The sequence below is a fragment of the Moschus berezovskii genome, chromosome 19 (assembly GCF_049115385.1).
Source record: "Moschus berezovskii isolate FMDL1 chromosome 19, NW_MosBer_1.0, whole genome shotgun sequence".
NCBI classification, from domain to species: Eukaryota; Metazoa; Chordata; class Mammalia; order Artiodactyla; family Moschidae; genus Moschus; species Moschus berezovskii.
The window spans coordinates 61692434-61713862 of record NC_142478.1 but is presented as its reverse complement, the minus strand read 5'-3'; the positions used below and the strand labels follow the sequence as shown (position 1 = coordinate 61713862).

The following is a 21429-nucleotide window of genomic DNA, read 5'->3' as shown; positions in this document are numbered from 1 at the left end:
GGGGACCCCTCGTTCTCCTCTGACTTGCCAGCCTTGTGGGTGTGCGCCCAGGGGCCAGGCTCTTTGTCCTGTCCAAATGTGGCATTCCTCACTGCCAAGACAGGGCCTGGCACCCAGTAGGTACTCACTAAATACTTTTTGAAAGGACTCATTAACCTAACACGAGTCACCGAGTTCTCTGCACCCTAGATTTCCTCATCTGAGACATGGAAAAAATAATCTGGATCTCTGAGGGTGGCTGAGAGGGTGAGAAGGCTGTGCCCGGTGCCAGGAAGGGAGAAGGCCTTAAAGAATCCACTTCCTTCCCTTTTTTTTTTTTGGCAGAGTGGGGGCAGGGTGAAGTTGATAGCTGACTTACGAGAAGTCTCCATCAAACCCAAGGTGCATTTGCTCTTGTCTCTCTGAGCAAATATATCACGTATTTTGACATCTTGGCTGAAGATCCCAGGGTCTTGCGAGCGGGGGTGATTAACAGGCAAAACCACAAAGAAAACGTCGAGGAAAATGATGCCAGAGAGAAACAAGTACTGACAGGGAAGGGCCGGTGAGGGAGTGAGTGTGTATGTATGTGAGTGTCTATAAATGCATTGTGTGTCCGTGTGAGAACTGTGTGTGCTCGTGAGCACACACGTGTGCGTGTGTACACGACCACATGTGTGTACACACATGGTGGGAAGAGGCGGTGGCAGGGAAGGAGAGGGAGGGAGAGAAGAATAGCCCTGTGATCACAGACACGGGAATTCTGCTTTGACTTTAGGTTGAGGCTGCACATTCCTGGGACTGAGAGCGGGAAATGACCATATCTGGTGTTTTGTCTTGATGAGAGGAAATTCTTTGCCCAGGGCAACAGCCCCCCTGGGGTGTGCCCTTCTCTGTGGGTGACTGGGAACTCAGAGAGCCAGAGCCCAGGATCCTCTTCAAACCCAATTTGCATGAGAAATCAATGTGGTTTTATTTTTTGTTGCTGTTGTTCTTTTTCTTCAGGCCCTGATATGCCAAGACCCTCAAGCAAATAATAATGATGCTTTTCAGACCAGGACTTCAAACTGCTTAGCTGTGATTAGTCTTCTTTTTAAACACAGGAAAACCGGGGTGATCTGAAGGAATCCACTGACAGGTTAAAGGGAGGCTCAAGGAAGCCTTGGCCCCATGCTGGGCCCCACTTACCTGGGGGCAAGGAGGCCCTGCTGGTTTCTGGACAGAAGTAAATTGAGTCTCTTATTGATGTCTCCAGGGCAAAGTCCTGTAGGACAAGGAGGCAGGTTGCAAGATCAATTCTGGAAGGCCTTTCTATGGTCAGCTTTGTCTGGAGGCATCCGTGTGTCATGGAGTAAGAGGCGGCTTACTGGTTGGAATAAGGTTTGAGTCCTGTGACAGGAACCTCAGTTTTCTCATCTGTGAAATGGGGATAGTGTCCTTTGGCACAGGGTTCATTAAGGACTAATTAGATGTGGGAGAGTATAGTGCAGTATATGGCACAGACCCAAGCAGTGGTAATCATAAGGGTCCATAGTCATCATCATCTCCCTGTGAAAAAACTACTTCCCTAGCAGTGGAGATCCCAAGAATCTCAAAGATCTGAGGGGGCTAAGAAAACTCACCCCACACTCCTGGACCCTCCAGGCCACTGCTGCTGAGGGAGGAGAGCAACTCCATAGGAACAGCGACAAGATTTCCTGGTAAGAGCTCACTATCTCCTAGATTCCTGGGAAGCCTTGGAAATATGGGCTGAAGAGGTTCTGAGAACCCCTGTATCAAGAATGTCTGACTTCAATATTGAAATTTTTAAAAAATTAATTAATTACTGGTTGTTGTTTTTTTTCTTTTTGCCACACCACATGGCTTGTGAGATATTAAGTTTCTCAGTCAGGGATCAAAGCTGGGCCCTCAGCAGTGAAAGCTTGGAGTCCTAACCACTGGACCACCAGGGAATTTCCAAGATGGAACTTTCAAAAATTTACTCTCTAAAGGATCTGGACTAAGACTGTGTGTCTGCAGACCCCAAAATTGATGATCGGCTTGATGGGAGCAGGTATCCTGGAAAGGAACTGAGTGTGGAGGGAAACCCAGAGTTCTATAGACCTGTGTTCCAATCCCCCTTCTGCTGAATCTCAGCTGTGTGGGCCTGAATAAATGATGCTGCAGTAATACACTCTCTTGGGATGACAAATATCAGACTGCAGGCCCACAGTAAGAGGCCCCAAATGGCAGCTCTGTTGGTTGGATCAACGCAATCAGTAAATGGACTGGTTTGAGACGATTGAAATTATAATGGTGAGTCGGTGGGGGTGGGGGCAGGGCAGGGCGGGGGTGGCATTCAAGTCCTCAGATGCTTACAAAGAACCACCCATGCACCAGATCCTGGGAAATGGGACTGGGCCACTATCTAGGAGAGGATCCAGGAATGGTGGTAACCAAAGTAGTCTGTTCACCATGATCAAGCCGAGGCTGACATATCCCTCTCCAGTGCTTCCCTGGTAAGATGGGCCTCTGGGGAGAGTAGACCCAACCCCAGAGTCTTGGAACTGCTGTAGTGGTCCCTGGAGACACGGGGTGACAGGGGAGGGCTTTCTGATCCCAGACGAACAAACAAGAATAGAAGAAAAACCTTGCTGAGTCGTTAAGTTGGGAGGGCGTCCCTGACAGTTGAATCTAGTCTTGGAAGACTGAGGTGCAGCCTGGTTCCTCGGGAGCCTCTCTGAGGTAAGATGACTCGCCCAGCATCACACCAAATTGGCACAAGGGCCTCTGGGCCACCAGCTACCAGTTAAGAAGTCCCCAGGGACTGTTTCCTGCCAGAAATGGGCCTCCCTGCTCTTATGTTCAACCTGTAGCTGCAGAGGCCCGCAGGATTGCTTAAAGAAGGTTTCTGAGGAAAAGGAAGGGGGAAAGGAAGGGGCTGGTCACTTGGCCTTGGGTCTCTGGGCCCACTAAAGGTTCTCATGAATTTCTCTCTGGTCAGGGGTCAGGGAGCAGCCTGGTCCTACAGCTCCCTAAGTGTGGTCCTGGCAGAGAGGTGATGAACGGGGATGAAGTCAGGACAGTGGAGGACAGGGGGTGGGGGGCGGCCTCCCCCACCTCTCCCAGTAAGGATGCGTCTTCCAACAGGAAGCTGCCCAGGACTCAGTATCTGGCTGGAGCCGTGGTCTAACAGCTGTGTGGGCATTATAAATCTCTCTCTTGGAAATGAGGCCCCGAGGCTGTCAATGGATCCTGCTAATGGTAAATCTGTCAGTGCCCACAGCGCGAGACCTGGACTCAGAGCATCAAGGTGAGACTGTCTGCTTCCCTCAAGCCTGTTCATTGCACCTGCTGTCTATTTCTCTCCAAACGTGGAGGGCTGTCACCTTCTTCAGTGAAAGTGTCAAGGGAGTTTTCACTGCAAGGTAGACTGGGCTTCAGGTCCAATTGAAATGCCTCTGAAGCCAAAGTTTCACCTGAAAACTTTCTGCCAGAAGGGACCCTTCTTCTGCAAGACCCTGGGTGATTTGGATGAGCTTAGGCCAGACAGTGTCCCTTGGGTATTGTGGAAGTTTGTGTGGTTTTTATTGTTTGCTTTTTCAGTGCAGCCTAGCTTTAAATCTTCACTTTAAAAAAAAAAAGTGGTCATTAGCCTTATTTTGATTTAGAGGATGGGAAATCAAAAGTTCAAACCCCCGATTTATCACCTCATAGATGTATGTCTTTGAACAATCCCTTCATCTCTCTTAGACTGCTCATTGTAGAAAGATGATGATAAAGTCTTATCGGTTGGATACAAGGATGAAATGAGATACTCCATCAATCAGAGCTTTAGTTGGAAACATCCAGTGTTACTGCTGATAAATCAACTCCTTGAGAAACAAAAAGCTCTGATTTGTAGCACTTGCCAATTTCCATAGTGTAAACACTCCTGTCACTGACACTTGCAAGCTACCAACATGACATTGCTGAATAAAGAGCTGGGAAGAGGAATGAACCATTGGTCCTTCTGCACTGAGCAGAGGCCCCTTAGTGCAGCCCTGAAGAAAACAGACAGAAACTCTGGCTAATTGTATCATGAAATAAATGAGTCCCCAGGATAGTGGGTAGCTTGCAGAATTTCTAGTTGGTGAATTAAGCCTGGAGTTTGTGCAGGCAGAAGTTACATCCTAAATTACCCACAAAGCCATCCAATAATGATGTTGCTACTGTCCCCTCTGGCACAGATACAGTAACATGCCCCATCGTCACGAACAATTCTGGACACTGGCCAACGCCATGAAAACTGATAGTCCTGAAAATACCATGGTGCTGTGCTGTGCTTAGTGACTCAGTTATGTCCGACTCTTTGTAACCCCACAAACTGCAGCCCGCCAGGTTCCTCTGTTCATGGGATTCTCCCAGCAGGAATACTGGAGTGGGTTGCCATGCCCTCCTCCAGGGGATCGTCCCGACCCAGGGATTAAACTTGGGTCTCACACATTTCAGGCAGATTCTTTACCATCTGAGCCACCAGGGAAACCCTGAAATACCATAGAGCTGCCCCTAATGCCATCCTTGCCAGCATGGAGAAGGCCCCAGGAGAGGTGTGGCCCCTGCTTCCTCCCACCATTAGCTTCCATTTAACGCAGGAAGGTGCATCTGATTGGTAGAGTCAAGTCCTATGTCTCTGCCTAGCTGCAAGGGAAGCTGGGAAAGTGAGTTTATTAGTTTCCTGTGGCTGCTCTAACAAATAACCAGCAATCAGGTGGTTTGAAACCACAGAAGTTTGTTCTCTCACAGTTCTATGGACCTGAAGTCCAAATTCCAGGTGTTTGCAGGCTTCCCTTCCTCTGGGGTTTTTAGGAAAGAATTCTTCCCTGCCTCTTCTGACTTCTGGTGGCTATTACCATTCCTTGTGGCTAAATCACTCCAGTCTCTGCTTCTGTCTTCACATGGCCTTTCCCACTTTTCTCTCTGTGTCTCCTCTCTGTGTGTCTCTTTATAAGGATATCTACCATTACATTTAGGGCCCATTTTGGATAATCCGGGAAGACATCATCTCAAGATCCTTAAGTGATTCTGCAAAGACCCTTTTATCAAATCAGATCAGACTCACAGATTCGGGAGGTTTAGGGTGTGGACATATCTTTGGGGATCACTATTCAACCCACTGCAGTGAGTATCTGTGTTTTCAGGTTCTCTGGCAAACAGTGAGCCCTATCTCATTAGATGGGAGATTCTTTAATTATAAGATGGGGGTTCACAGGCTGGGCAGTCAGAAAAACATCCAATGTCTTCTAGAACATGGGTCACAGCATTTTTTCAGTAAAGAGTCAGAGGGTAAATATTTTCAGCCTTGAGGGTCATACAGTTAACTACTCAACTCTGCCCTTGTGGTATGGAAACAGCCATAGACATTCTGTAAACAAATGGGGGTGGCTGTGCTCCAATAAAACTTTATTTACAAAAACAAGTATCTGTTTACATTTGGCCCAAGGGCTATAGATTGCTGACCCCTGTTCTAGAACATGAAGGAGTGCTTCGGAGCTATTGACTGAGTCTTCAATCCTCAGCATGTTTGAAATGTACTGAACATGGAGGACAGAGCCAGGACAGAAATTAATAAACAACTAAAATGTATCACTAATGCTCTGTGACCCACACTTTTGAATATGCAAGGGTGAAGAGCTATAGTATCTAATTGAAAAAAAATCCAGTTTTACCTGTTTTAGAGCCTAGTACTAAATATGGCCAAAGTATTGGAGTTTCAGTTTCAGCATCAGTCTTTCCAATGAACACCCAGGGTTGATCTCCTTTAGAATGGACTGGTTGGATCTCCTTGCAGTCCAAGGGACTCTCAAGAGTCTTCTCCAACACCACAGTTCAAAAGCATCAATTCTTCGGTGATCAGCTTTCTTCACAGTCCAACTCTCACATCCATACATGACCACGGGAAAAACCATAGCCTTGACTAGATGGACCTTGGTTGGCAAAGTAATGTCTCTGCTTTTTAATATGCTATCTAGGTTGGTCATCACTTTCCTTCCAAGGAGTAAGCATCTTTTAATTTCCTGGCTGCAATCAACATCTGCAGTGATTTTGGAGCCCCCCAAAATAAAGAGTCTGATGCTGGGAGGGATTGGGGGTGGGAGGAGACAGGGACGACAGAGAATGAGATGGCTGGATGGCATCACCGACTTGATGGACATGAGTTTGGGTGAACTCCGGGAGTTGGTGATGGACAGGGAGGCCTGGCGTGCTGTGATTCATGGGGTCGCAAAGAGTCGGACACGACTGAGCAACTGAACTGAACTGAACTAAATATGGGCCACATTTTGATCCTGGTTTCATACCTAGTGACAGCATCCCTGACCCAACCAGAGACCAGGGAGGAGTGTGGAGGATTTACACAAATGAACCCCATCAGAGGAGCACTGGGGGCAGGAGTCCAGTGCTTCCTGCTGGCAACAGAGAAGAGCCGCGAATGACTTCACGAAAGGTGAATCCCATGAAATCCCGATTTCTACCTCTAAGATGGTAAAAACAGCACAGAAAACAGTGTCTGAAGGGCAAAAGGGCAAGGCTGGTGCTTATAGTAAAAAGACAAAACAAAACAGTTTGGCTTTGAAGGCAAACAGACCCAGATCCTTATCTCAGCTCCTCAGTCACCCAGTACAGCCCCTGAGTAGGTTTCTTTACCTCTCCAAGCCTCGATTTCCTCATCTGTAAGATGGGAAGAGTTAGATCTATCCCACCCAATGGTTACAAGGATTGAAGGGGACAATTTTCATAAAATATTGTAGCACCCAATGAACGCTCAGTAACTAACACTCGGCAAATTCCTGACAAGTCTGGAAATTAGAAGTGGATTTTCGAAGTCTGCACACCAGAACATATATGGCGAAGAAAGCTTACTCCTTCAAAGGAGGCCCCCGGGAAGCCCGACCCTTGGCCGGCTGGCCCGCCCGGGGAACAGCAGCCCTGGCAGGGTATTTCGGGAACTGGCTGCTGATGAGCCTTTGGCGCCTCAACAATTTGTCCTGACTTTCCTCAGCGGCCAGCAGGTCCTCACTCTTGGAGAGTGGACTGCTTTCTGGATGGAGCCCAAGGTTAAATGGAGCCAGGCCTGATGAACAAGGTAGGAGATGAAGCTGGCTGGGATCACGTTGGATGAGAAGAGATCTTTGATTGCAAAATAATGAGCAGGGGTGACTTGGAGCCTTTCTCTGAAGGAAATCCCCAGAGAGGAGTTCCAAAAGGGCTTTAAGCATTGGGAGCTTTCCTGGAATAAGTGAGTAAGTCCCTGGAGGGGTGGCTATGGCAGGGGAAACACTTGTTTTGAAGGGCAAATACTGGGGTTTGGGGGGGGGCGTGTCTCTGTATGTGACAGTTGTATCTTGTAAGATTCATTCATTCAACATTTGATAAAAAGGTAGGGGCTCCCCTGGTGGCTCAGATGGTAAAGAATCTGCCTGCAATGCAGGAGACCCTGGTTTGATCCCTGGATCGGGAAGATCCCCTGGAGAAGGGAATGGCAACCCACTCCAGTATTCTTGCCTGGAGAATCCCATGGACAGAGGGGCCTGGCAGGCACCGCAGAATGTGAACTGAGTCACTAGCACACTCGAAGGCTGAGGGCCTGTCCTAGGCACTGGGTGTGGTGATGAGACACTTTCCTCCTTACCCTCAGATTTACAGCCACGAACAGATATTATCACAACTTTTGCGCTGTGCTGTGCTTAGTTGGGCTCCCCTGGTGGCTCAGAGGTTAAAGCGTCTGCCTGCAATGTGGGAAACCTGGGTTTGATCCCTGGGTCGGGAAGATCCCCTGGAGAAGGAAATGGCAACCCACTCCAGTATTCTTACCTGGAGAATCCCATGGATGGAGGAGCCTGGGGGTCTCAAAGAGTGCTTAGTTGCTCAGTCGTGTCTGACTCTTTGCGACTCCATGGACTGTAGCCTGCCAGGCTTCTCTGTCCATGGCATTCTCCAGGCAATGTCACTGTGATCTTTTCAAACGGTCCCACTGGAGTTGTGCAGTGCACAACCTGTAGAAAGGTACATGGCAGCCTTGCTTGAACAGGAGAAAAAAACAAGGGTGTGAGTTATATGTGTAAGCTCAGGGAGACACTTGGTCTGGATCACTGAGGAGGTGAAGGAGTTTTCAAGGGAAAAGGGGTGGGGAAAGGGAAAATCAGACTCAGGAACATTATGTACTAAAGCTCCAGGGGGAGGGCAGGTGGATTCTGAGAACGCTGAGACATCTGGTGGATTTGGGGAGGAGGCAGGCCAGAAGGCTGGGGTCAAGGAGGTTGAGGGGACTGACTTCCTGCACATGAGTCAAGATCCCCCAGGAGCTTCTGGGGGAGTCAGAGAGGCCCTTGAATGTCAGACATTCCATTCCTCTGAGTTGACCTCTGCTGGAGGGAAAGATGCAAGGAAGCACACTGGCCTTCCTAGGCGTGGCACAGATCGGGTCTGGATACCAGCTCTGAAGCCTATAGGCTGTGTGTTCTCCAGTCAGTCACTTAACCTCTCTGAGCAGGAGTTTCCTAATTGCAAAATGGAGGTCACAGTGATGCTGGGGGTTGGGAAATTTGGCAAGATTCGAAGTCAGAGATGCAACAGGTGCTGTAAACGTTCTTTTCTTTCCTTTCCAAGTTGCGGTCTCAGTCAACCTTTGTTTAGGGACGGAAACCGATACTTGGGTGCTGACAGCACCAGCCCCCTGCAGGCTGAACAGGTAGGAGATTATTCTCTTTCAGAAAGTCTCCCTAGATAGTTGGCCCAAGTCTCCACATTTCCTTCATTAACGTGAGCATTAGCGAGCACTTTCTCTGTGTTAGGCAGGCCCTTGCTCTTCCGTGATTTTTTTTTTAATGCAAATCTGCCCCTTTGAGTCCCCAGTGCCTGAGGGTAAGTAACTTTTATCAGTGTTCCATCTACCCTAGAGTAGAAGGGTGGGGCCCAGAGAAATGAGGATTGGACATCTGAAATGGAGAAGGTGGGGGTTTCTTCCCCCATCCCCACTCCAGAGACAGCATGGAAGCTCCTGGGATTGGAATATGGAAGGAAGAGGGGAAAGAGCTCTGAGGGCATATTAAATGCCTCCTCCATCCCCGCCCTCTCTCTGCATGGTACTGTGTGGGGTGACTTGTGTGGAGTCCAACAGACACTCTGCATACCCTGGTTCATCTCTGTGTGCTGGACTGGGATTGTAAACACCAGAGAGCCCTCAGGGACTTACTGTCTGGCTGGGGAAACAGCATCAACAGATAAGTAAGACATGGAGGCCAAGGTGATGTTGCAACGGTAACTGTGATGGCTAGGGCTTCCCAGGTGGCTCTGCTGCTGCTGCTGCTGCTAAGTCACTTCAGTCGTGTCCGACTCTGTGTGACCCCATAGACAGCAGCCCACCAGGCTCCCCCGTCCCTGGGATTCTCCAGGCAAGAACACTGGAGTGGGTTGCCATTTCCTTCTCCAATGTGTGAAAGTGAAAAGTGAAAGTGAAGTCGCTCAGTCATGTCTGACTTGTAGCGACCCCATGGACTGCAGCCTACCAGGCCACTCCATCCATGGGATTTTCTAGGCAAGAGTACTGGAGTGGCTTGCCATTGCCTTCTCTGCCCAGGTGGCTCAGTGGTAAAGAATTTGCCTGCCAATGCAGGAGACATGGGTTTGATCCCTGGGTTGGGAAGATTCTCTAGAGGAGGAAATGGTAACCACCTCCAGTATTCTTGCCTGGGAAATCCCATGGACAGAGGAGCCTGACTGGCTACAGTTGCAGAGTGGGACCCAACTTAGCGACTAAACAATAAATTGTGATGGCTACCTGTTACTGAGCATTTACTGAGCCTGGCCCTGTGCTAAGAACCTTGCTACTTATTATCTCCACCTTGAGGTGGCTATTAGTAACCACTTTTTGCAGATGAGGAAACTGAGTCTCCCAAGGTCAGAAAGCTGGCAAGTGGCAAAGACTAAAAAAACCTAAGTTCTCCACTGCTGTGCTATTTGGCCTAAACTGGAAAATCAGCCCACCTGTCTGAGTTCAACTAGGGATTTCCCTCTGTTACCTTTCATTGTAACATTTTGGAAACAGAACCCTATTTTGTTTTGAGAGTGTTTATTGTCTCATTCCTGAAGACTGCATCAGAAACCCTCAGGGGTCCCCTCTTAACCACAGGATTCCTCCCAAGACACCCTCCCCACTGCATTGTCTCCCCTTCTTTGTGTGGGTGGATCTAACATGGGAAAGAGAGAATTTGAAATCAGAAATACTGCAACATAAAAGTATGTATGAAATAAAGCCTCCCGTTAGGTGCAAAGCTTAGAAACATACAAATTTCTGCAGTTTAAAAAAAAAAGACATCAGTAATTGCATCATTTCAAAACTGAGTGGCTCGAGTGAAATTTAAACGGTGGCACACAGTTGCCATGTGTTAGAGACGTTTTAATGGATATAAACAGACAGGCTTACCACCCCTTTCAGGGCTATGCTTGGATTAGTTGAGGTTTTTATTATGTTAAGATCTTCAAGAATACATTCCTTTTAAATCTGTGACCTCCCTCATGACTATTGTGTTTGTATATAAAAATATGTAACCCATATAAATTATGGGTCCCCATATGGCTCCTTCTATGACTTAGTTGTATGTGAAGAACTGCCGTCTAGCTATCAAACAGTAATCAAATCCTTACTGTATGGAGTCCAACCCCCATGGCAACACTGAATACAAGCTGTCCCCTCCTTCCCCCATTCTTGAATCCCCCATTCCAAACTCCTAAACTCCCAGACAGCATGTCCTTTCTCAATGTCCCAGCTCTTAGATATGTAAATTAAATTAGTTTCTCTACGGAAGTCCTCTCCACCTTCCTCGTTTGTCCCGTGTCTGCTTTGAATGGAGGTTCTGCTTAGTCTCCACTCAGGTCTTAGAACTGGGCTGACAAACACTCTTAGAGGAAAGCAGGAAGGAGGTGGAAACACCAGTGCTGGTAGGTTGTAGATTCTAGTAATGATCACCCCTCAGTCTTATCTCTGGACTCTCCCCTGGGCCTCACCGTACCTTGCTGATTCCTGGGTAGGGGTAATTCCCCAAATACACCCACTGCCCCTCTTAGGCTGCCCCCTCTGCCTGACTTGCCCATCCGCTCCATCTTTAGGAGCCCACTCTTGCATGGTTTCTTCTGTGGCCCATCCCCAGCACCCCTCACTCCACCCCACCCCCACCCCAGGCATACTCAGCCCCCCTTTCCTCTGGATTCCACCCTTGACACACCTAAATTCTTGACAACCACCTGCAATGGTTTGTTTACAGGTCAGTTTTATCTCTAGGTAGTGACCTCCCAGAGAGCAAGGACTAACTCATTTTCAGGCCTCCATCCTCAGCGCTGAGCCCTGCAGACATAGTAGGTGCTCCACAGATGATGTTGTTGTTGTTTAGTTGCTAAGTCATGTCCGACTCTGCGGCCCCGTGGACTACAGCGCGCCAGGCTCTTCTGTCCTCTACCACTCCCCGGAGTCTGCTCAGATTCACGTCCATTGAGTCAGTGATGCTATCTAACCATCTCATCTCTGTCACCCTTTTCTCCTCTTGTCTTCAGTCTTTCCTATCATCGGGGTCTTTTCCAGTGAGTTGGCTCTTCCCATCAGGTGGCCAAAGTATTCGAGCTTCAGCTTCAGCATCAGTCCTTCCAGTGAATATTCAGGGTTGATTTCCTTTAGGATTGACTGGTTTGATCTCCTTGTAGTCCAGGGGACCCTCAACAGTCTTCTCCAGCACCACAGTTTGAAAGCATCAATTCTTTGGTGCTCAGCCTTCCTTATGGTCACTCTCATATCCATATGTGACTACTGGAAAACCATAGCTTTGACTATATGTCCAACCATTGCAGGTGGACTTTGGTCGGCAAAGTGCTGTCTTTGCTTTTTAATACGCTGTCTAGGTTTGTCATAGCTTTTCTTCAAAGGATCAAGTCTGTTAATTTCATGCTCAGTCAGCATCTGTAGTGATTTTGGAGTCCAAGAAAATAAAATCTCTGTTTCCACATTTCCCCCTTCTATTTGCCATGAAGTGATGGGACTGGATGTCACACTCCTAGTTTTCTGAATGTTGAGTTTCCAGCCAGCCTTTTCACTCTCCTCTTCACCCTCATCAAGAGGCTCTTTAGTTTCTCTTCATTTTCTGCCATTACAGTAAGATCATCTGTATATCCGAAAGTGAAAGTGAAGTTGCTCAGTCGTGTTCAACTCTTTGCAACCCCATGGACTGTAGCCTATTATGATCCTCCGTCCATGGGATTTTCCAGGCAAGAGTATTGGAGTGGGTTGCCATTTCCTTCTCCAGAGGATCTTCTCAACCCAGGGATCAAACCTGGGTCTCCCACATTGTAGGCAGATGCTTTACCATCTGAGCCACCAGGGAAGTGCATATCTGTGGCTGTTGATATTTCTCCCAACAATCTTGATTCTTGTGATTCATCCAGCCCAGTATTTTGCATGATGTACTCTTCATAGACGTTAAATAAGCAGGGTGACAATATACAGCCTTGACTACTCCTTTCCCAATTTTGAACCAGTTCATTGTTTCATGTAAGTTTCTAACTGTTGCTTCTTGACCTGTATACAGGAGATATAGGAGACAGGTAAGGTGTGCTACTCCCATCTGTTTAAGAATTTTCCACAGTTTGTTGTGATACACAGTCAAGGCTTTAGTGAAGTCAATGAAGGAGATGTTTTTCTGGAATTCACTTGTATTCTCCATGATCCAACAAACATTTGCAATCTGATCTCTAGTTCTTCTGCCTTTTCTAAAGCAAGCTTGTACGTCTGGAAGTTCTCAATTTACGTATTACTGAAGCCTAACCAAAGGATTTTGAGCATATCCTTGTTAGTATATGAAATGAGCACAATTGCATGGTAGTTTGAACATTCTTTGGCATTGCCCTTCTTTGGGACTGAAATGAAAACTGACCTTTTCCAGTCCTGCAGCCACTGCTGAGTTTTCCAAATTTGCTGCCATATTAAGTGCAGCACTTTAACAGTATCATCTTTTAGGATTTGAAATAGCTTAGCTAATGGCAAAACCAATAGAATAATGTAATTTGCCTCCAATTAAAATAAATAAATTTAAAAAAACAAAAAATAAATGAAATAGCTCAGCTAGAATTCTGTCACATCCTCTAACCTTGGTCATGGTGGTACTACCTAAGGCACATTTGACTTCACACTCCAGTATGTCTGGCTCAAAGTGAGTGACCACATCATCATGGTTATCTGCGTTATTAAGACCTTTCTTATAGGGTTCTTCTGCGTATTCTTGCTACCTCTTCTTAATGTGCTCATCCTTGCATGAAATGTTCTGTTGATATTTCCAGTTTGGTTGAAGAGATCTCTAGTGTTTCCCATACTACTGTTTTCCTCTGTCTTTGCATTGTTTGTTGAAGAAGTCCTTCTTATCTCTTCTTTCTATTCTCTGGAATTCTTCAATCAGTTGGGTATATCTTTCCCTTTCTCCTTTGCCTTTTGCTTCTTTCTTCCCTCAGCTATTTGTAAAGCCTCATAGACAATCACTTTGCCTTCCTGCATCTCTTTTTTTTACTTTATTTTTTTAATTAATTAATTTATGTTACTTTACAATATTGTATTGGTTTTGCCATGCATTGACTTGAATCCACTATGAGTGTACATGTGTTCCCCATTCTGAATCCCCCTCCCACCTCCCTCCCCATCTCATCCCTCTGGGTCATCCCAGTGTACCAGCCCCGAGCACCCTGTATCATGCATCAAGCCTGGACTGGCAATTCATTTCTGCCTCTCTTTTTCTTGGGGATAGTTTTGATCACCGCCTCCTGTACAATGTTATGAACCTCTGTCTGTAGTTCTTCAGGCAATCTGTCTACCAGATCTAATGCCGTGAATCTATTAATCACCTCTACTGTATAATCAAAAGGGATTTGATTTAGGTCATACTTGAATGCCCTAGTGGTTTTCCCTACTTTCTTCAATTTATACCTGAATTTTGTAATATAATATATTTATTATATTATATATATCAATCAGCTCACAGTCTTGTTTTTGCTGACTAGAGCTTCTCCATCTTCGACTGCAAAGAACATAAATCTGATTTCGGTACTGACCATCTGGTAATGACCATGTGCAGAGTCATCTCTTGGGTTGTTGGAAAGGGGTGTTTGCTATGACCAGTGTGTTCTCTTAACAAAACCCTGTTAGCCTTTGCCCTGCTTCATTTTGTACTCCAAGGCCAAACTTGCCTGTTATTCTAGGCATCTCTTGACTTCCTACTTTTGCATTCCAATCCCCTGTGATGAAAAGAACATCTTTTTATTTTTGGTGTTGTTGGTCTTCATAGAACTGATCAGCTTCAGGTCCTTTGGTATCAGTGGTTGGGGCACAGACTTGGATTACTGTGATGTTGAATGGTTTGCCTTGGAAATGAACTGAGATCATTCTGTCATTTATGAGATTGCACCCAAGTACTGCATTTCAGACTCTTTTGTTGACTGCGAGGGCTACTCCATTTCTTCTAAGGGATTGTTGCCCCTGCTGCTGCTAAGTCATTTCAGTCGTGTCCAACTCTGTGTGACCCCATAGACGGCAGCCCACCAGGCTCCCCCGTCCCTGGGATTCTCCAGGCAAAAACACTGGAGTGGGTTGCCATTTCCTTCTCCAATGTGTGAAAGTGAAAAGTGAAAGTGAAGTCACTCAGTCATGTCTGACTCATAGCGACCCCATGGACTGCAGCCTACCAGGCTCCTCCGTCCATGGGATTTTCCAGGCAAGAGTACTGGAGTGGCTTGCCATTGCCTTCTCCGTTGTTGCCCCTAGTAGTAGATATAATGGTTATGTGAAATTCATTCCACAGATATCACTATATAACCGAAAGACTTTTGGAATTCCACAGACTTGAAAAGGAGAGTGAAAAGGAAACGTTCCAAGCATAGGGACTGATATTCCTCTGGGAAAGGCACAGCACAGGCTGACTGCCCAGTTCCTCATTGGGCGCTCTCTTGTACATTCTGGGTGAGTAAGCAGGAACCCTTGGTGTGCTCCGTCCCAAAAGACAGCTGAGCAAACAAACCCCATCTCACTTGCTCTTTTGCAGTTGGCGGTGCCCCTGCTCACATCCAAAGGCAGGGTCATCTCCCCTCTGCTTCAGTCAGGGCTGGCCTCAGGACAGAACGCAGCAGAAATGAGGTAGGTCAACATCCAGACCTCAGCCCTATGAAGTCTTTCAGCTTCACTGTTCACCACATCAAGAAGCTCAGGCTATCCAGCTGGAAAGGCCACACAGAGGAAAACCAAGCACCCCGGCAGACAGCCAACACCAACTACCAGACAGGGGAGGGAGGACATCTTGGATCTTTTAGACCCAGCCATGCTCCCAGGAGAGTGTAGCCACATAAGGTGAAGAACTGCCCAGCAGGGCCCCTCCTGAATTCCGGACCCACAGAATCATGAGCAATAAAATAGCCATTGTTAACATTTAAAGCAGCTGTGTCTCGCTCGGGATGGTTTGTTATGCAGCAGTAGTTAACATACATTAACATTTTTCTGAATGGGCAAAAAAATTGGTGGTGCGGGTTTCTGTGACTTCTGAGTTGGGAGCTAGAGGGGGTATGACTAGAATTCAAGCTTTGCTATCTGTATGTGCTTGTTTGCTTGCTTTTTAACTTTAAAATATGGAAGGGTCCCTTAACCCAGTGATCACAGTCAGCATCACCAGATTGGGGCAAATTGATAAAGATGCATTGGGAAGAATGCAGGACATTTCCATGATGATCCAGCCAAAAGCGTAACACCTGAAAATAATCACAAAGAAATATCTGACAAATCCAAACTGAGGGGGCATTCTATAACATAACTGACCACTTCTCTTAAAAATTATCAATGTCTTGGGACTTCCCTGGTGGTCCAGTGGCCAAGACTCCATCCTCGCAATGCAGAGGACCCAGGGTTGATCCCTGATCAGGGAACTAGGGCTTCCCTGGTGGCTCAAATGGTAAAGAATCTTCCTGCAAAGCAGGAGACCCTGGTTTGATCCCTGGGTTGGGACTATCCTCTGGAGAAGTATCGGGGACCAGCCTCGATATGGCCCAGGGTATCCTCGGGATGAACGGCGTCGGCGTCGGCGTCAGCGAGAGAGAGAGAGAGAAAGAGAGAGAGAGATAGGGGCTGATGATTCCTTGGTTTACGCTGGAAACCAATAAAACCCCAGCAAGGGGTTTGCTCTGTTTACGTTGTAGGCCGCAGGCGCCCTCTCGAATCACTGGAGGCACCCCACCAGGGCACCCCCTCGAGTGGGTCTTAGAAGCCCAGGCAGATAAGTAAACTCAGAGGGTCCAGCGCTCCAAGGATCTCAACCAGAAAAAGGAGAATAGAGAAAAGGATGGAAAAAGAGAAAGAATGACACGGGGAGACCAGGCTTCAGTGAGCAAGGCCCAAAACTTTATTTTCCAGTGCTGCTTTTATACCCTAAGTTGTGCGCATAAGAAACAGAGAAAGGGAGGTATAGAGTCACGCCAAAATCACGTGGGGTCAGCAGTCTTGATCCTTATCAGGATCAGGGCTTATTTTTGTGTGTCTCAGTGATAAAAGTTTTAGGTGGTTTACATCATCTTCTGGCCAGGGGGCCTGCTAACAGTTTTATGGCCCTCTCTCCTAACAATAGGTTAGTTAGCAAGTAAAAGGCTTATATTCTTTTAAGGTGACTTTCCTAAAGTTAGGTGCTAGACACATAACAAAGTTACATTCCTATAAGGCACCGGTGTAGTGAGCTGCAAGAAAGGAATTTATTAACTTAAGATCTGATGTGGTTAAATCAAAGGCTACTACTTATATTCTCTATATGTGATTAATATATTTCCAAGGATACAATAGATAGAGGAAACTGCAGCAAGCATTGATTCAACAATGAAATCTTTTTTAGTACTATTCTAATGATTTTAACTTCTTCAACAGATTCCTGTATTTTAGAATATTAGGCTTTCTGTCCTTGCATGGCTGGGAGGCTATAAACAGTCACACTCATAGTTGTAAGAGCCTGGACAAACTTGTCATGCAAGTTAGAAAGCTATCAGAGGGGCTTGGATTGGAACACTCCTATTAAGCCGAGGAGAACTTTTAAACTACAGCTCTGAATTAATGTTTTCAGAGAAAGGTGGTTGGGGGGAAGCCCCCGTAAGTATTAGAGGACTTGGTAAGAGGCGTAAGATAGTAAAGCAGTCAGACTCTGGTTTTCTTTGGGGTAGATGCTCAGGTAAGTCCAGGGGGTTCCTCGAGTCCTGATCAGCCTTTGCCCATCAGGCCTCTTCCCCAGTTGACCTTTGCCATGGGTAGGATTTCCCTCGCTGGCTCCCGGCAGAGAAGGGAATGGCAACCCACTCCAGCATTCTTGCCTGGAGAATACCAAGGACAGAGGAGCCTGGAAGGCTGCAGTGCATGGAGTCACAAAGAGTTGGACACAACTAAATAGTAACATTTTCAGTTTCTTTCAGGGAACCAGATCCCACATGCTGCAACTTAAAATTCCACGTGCCGCAACTAAGACCCATCGCAGCCAAATAAATAAATATTACAAGAAAATCATCAATGCCTTGAAAGAACAAAGAAAGACCGAGGAACACTTCCAGATTAAAAGAGGCTGAGAGATATGAACTGACTGCCATATGGGGTCCAGAGTTTCCTTGTGTTATAAAGGACATTGCTGGGACAAATGGCAAGATCCATGTAAAGTCTGTACTAAATAAGAATGCCGTTTTGGTGTTCATTCCCTGATTTTGGTAATTATATTGGAAGATATCATATTGTAAGAGAATGTCATCTGTTTTTAGGCAATACACGCTGAAGTATTTAGAGGTAAAAGCAGTATTATGTCTGCAGCTTACCGTGAAACAGTTCTGAAAAAAAAACCCACACATCTTCCTCTTCTATGTATATCTATCTAGAGAGAAATGGAAAAGAATAAGGCAAATGTGATAAAGTGTTTACATTTGGGGAATCCAGGTGAAGGTTGTGTGGGAATTCTTTGTACTGTCCTTGCAGCTTTTTTGTAAGTCCGAAATTGTATTTAGATAAAAAGTAATGAAAATGAAAGAAGCAGATTGCAGTGGGTGCGTGGTTGCCCCCCAAAAGAGGAAAAACTGACCTGTGGTAGGGGCGGGACTGTCCCTGGAAATGCCTGCCTCAGCTGACTTAGGCCCCGCTCCCATCTCCCTCTGGTGGCTCGCAGGCCTGCTCTGCCCCACAGCCACAGCTAAACTCACCATCTACCTTACTCACGCCCGGGCTTCTCTGAAGGCCAGGCTGGCTGTGGACGGGTCACGGGCCCCAAGGGGGCGGTCACGGAGAGTTTTCCCTGGGAACCCTCAGCTGTGGAGACACAGCTCCGCCCTCCTTGCACATCTGGGTTTGGGAGACTATTCAGAGCCACAGAGCAGAGGACCATGGCGGTGAGGGGTCTACAGCGGCCCCCGTCTATCAGTAAGCATTGTGAAGAGTTCATACCTCGGGCGGCCTCGCTGATTCACCTGCCTGGGCCAGGCAGGGCTGAGAGGAGAGGGTCTTTATGGCCCAGAGGAAGGGCAGTGTGGGCGGCGTTCACAGGATCTGGGCCGACCGAGCCTCCCAGGCTGAGCAGTGCCAACCGGGCATGTTTCTGGGCAGAGTTTCCTTCCGGAGGGAAGCTGGCTGGGCAGGAAAGAGCCAGGAGTTTGGGATCCAAGGGAGCCGAGAGGGCAGACTCTGACTCGCCCCTTCCTGGCTGGGTGACACTGGCCCAGAGATGTCTCCTGGCGCTGGGCGAGGGCCCTCATCTGCAAGGGAGATCATCAAACATACCCTGAGATGTGAATCAAGTGGTAAGACAGTGTCCAACACAAAGGCGGATTCGTGCTCAATTCTATTCATGTTTAAGGAGTATGGGCTCACAGCCAGGCACAGCGGGGATGTCCTGTGTGCCCCTCAGGCCCCTGAGAGTGGACTCAAGGCCTTCCCCTCTTGCTTCTTCATCCTGATCTTCCCCCTCTTCTGTGCCAACATCACCACCAAAGCCCAGGTGCTACAGCATTTGGGTTCAAATGTGAGCCTTGCCTTGGAGTGACTGAGGTTAATTTATCTAACCTGTGTGTGCCTCAGTTTCCCTACCTGGAACTGGGTATAGTAATAGCATCCACCCCCTAGATTGTTCTAGAGATCAACTAAATTCATCCTTGCAAATAACAGTGAATGCTTGCATAGTGGTTACTACATGCCAGGCACAGATCTTCACTTTTAATTGGTGCCACCCCCATTTTACAGATGACAAAGCTGAGGCACTGAGAGACTACATAATTTGTCTATGATTACAGAGAGAATGAAAGGCAGAGCTGAAATCTGGGTCCCTAACCCCTGCTGTCTCCTGCCGTGGGGATGCAGTAAGTGCTCAGTTCACATTGGCTGTTACTGAGGCTCGGACCCCGGGCCAGCTTCATGGGTGCACCACCTGCACAGTTCCACAGGGCCTGACTTAGAAGGGCGATGCTTTTTAAGGTCCTGTCACTGCCTTGAAGTTCTCAATAATGTTAACAAGAGGGCCCACATCTTCATTTTGAACTGGGCCCCGAAAATTCCATAGCCAGTCTTGCTTAGAATCTGACAGGACCTGACCACCTCTTCCTCCTTCTTCGTCCCCCACCTAGACTGTGAGCCCCTTGGGCTCTGAGACACAGCTACTTATCTCTCCATCCACCTTATTCCATACCAGGCAGGTAACAGGTTCTCTTGTTCTGGCCAAGAGGGACAGAGGTGGCTAGAGTCACAGCTGTTGCCCCCGTCCATACTTCCTCTCAACATCCTCAAGAAGAGCTTCCAGCCGCAGGAGCCTCAGGAACTGCCAGAGAAGAAACTTTTCAAGGCGTGCAAGGACTCCCGGCCAGTGGTCACCCAAATCAGGTCTTTCCAGAATGGCCAGGGGAGGGGGATATAGCCAGAAGACGGTGTAGATTGCTGCAACTGGGGAATCCCAGCTAGGCCTGAAAGACCCTAATAAGCAGTTAATTATGACGCTGGCTCTGTAAACAGTGGCAGTGAGACCTGGCATAATGTGTAATTACACCGGTTGGAGCGAGAATTGGGCAGAATTTTCCCTGCAACGCTGGAGGTAACACAGATCCCAAAGTGCAGGCTTGTGGTCAGGGTACAAAGGTAAACAAGACCCTCCCTAAGGGCAGGCAGGACTCAGTCCAAAGGTTCAAGTGCAGTAATGATGGGGATGAAAAGAATTTTTTCTTTTTTTATATAGTGAGCAGGTAGTGGGGGTGGGGGTGGAGGGGAGGACAGCACCTACTGTGTGTCAGTCTCTGTGCTCCATTGATATTATGAGAAAGGCTCTGGGGCCAGGCAGGGCGCTTGGGCATTTCTGGGACTGGATGTCACACCTCTACAATCCTTGCCTGACTGCCTTTCCCTCCTCCACACACATTTTTAATTACTGATACTTTAAAAATTGAGGTGAAATTCACATAACATACAATTAGCCATGTTAAAAGTATACAGTTCGGTGGCATTTAGTACATTCACAATCTTTTTTTTTTATAATTGAAGTACAGTGGATTTACAATGTTTCAGGTATATAGCAAAGTGATTCAGTTATATATATATATATTATTTTTCACATTATTTTCATTATAGGTTATTACGAGACATTGAGAAGATCCAACCAGTCCATTCTAAAGGAGATCAATCCTGGGTGTTCATTGGAAGGACTGATGCTAAAACTGAAGCTCCAATACTTTGGCCACCTCATGCGACGAGTTGACTCACTGGAAAAGACTCTGATGCTGGGAAGGATTGGGGGCGGGAGGAGACGGGGACGACAGAGAATGAGATGGCTGGATGGCATCAGCGACTCGATGGACATGAGTTTGAGTGAACTCCAGGAGTTGGTGACAGACAGGGAGGCCTGGCGTGCTGTGATTCACGGGGTCATGAAGAGTCGGACACGACTGAGCGACTGAACTGAACTGAACTGAACATTCACAACCTTGTGTAACGATCATCTCTACCAATTTCCAAAATATTTTCATCACCCCAAGAGGAAATTCTGTACCCGTTACTCACTTACTCCCAGGCAACCACTAACTTGTTTTCCGTCCCTATGGATTTGCCTATTCTGGACATTTTTATACAGATAGAATCATACCACATGTGACCTTTGGGGGCTGGCTTCTTTCACATTGCCTCCTGCCTTCAAGGTTCATCCACACAGTAGCATGCATCAATGCTTTATTCCTTTTTATGGATAAATAATATTCCATTGTCTGCATCTGCCACATTTTGTTTATCCATTGGTGGACATTGGGTTGTTTCTACTTTTTGGCTTTTATAAATAATGCTGTGAACATTTGTGGACAAGTTTTTGTGTGGACGTGTTTTCAGTTGTTTTGGGTGAACTGACGAGTGAGATGGCTGGATCATAGGGTTGCTCTGGA

General features: G+C 47.1%; 1 long non-coding RNA gene across 3 annotated transcripts; it reads left to right on the top strand.

Annotated features, from left to right (window-relative positions):
- The first annotated feature begins 349 nt into the window (after positions 1-349).
- LOC129542222 (uncharacterized) lies at positions 350-20623 on the top strand. 3 transcript variants are annotated; one of them, XR_016035353.1, is made up of 10 exons: positions 350-544; positions 985-1359; positions 1624-1679; positions 1851-2274; positions 3109-3271; positions 6301-6442; positions 6998-7081; positions 14865-14983; positions 15066-15157; positions 17448-20623. It is a non-coding gene; the product is annotated as an uncharacterized LOC129542222 (long non-coding RNA). The 3 variants fall into 3 exon arrangements; XR_008683022.2 differs by lacking the exons at positions 6301-6442; positions 6998-7081; positions 14865-14983; positions 15066-15157 and having other exon boundaries at positions 17448-17818; positions 19704-20623; XR_016035352.1 differs by lacking the exons at positions 6301-6442; positions 6998-7081; positions 14865-14983; positions 15066-15157.
- The last annotated feature ends 806 nt before the right edge of the window (positions 20624-21429 follow it).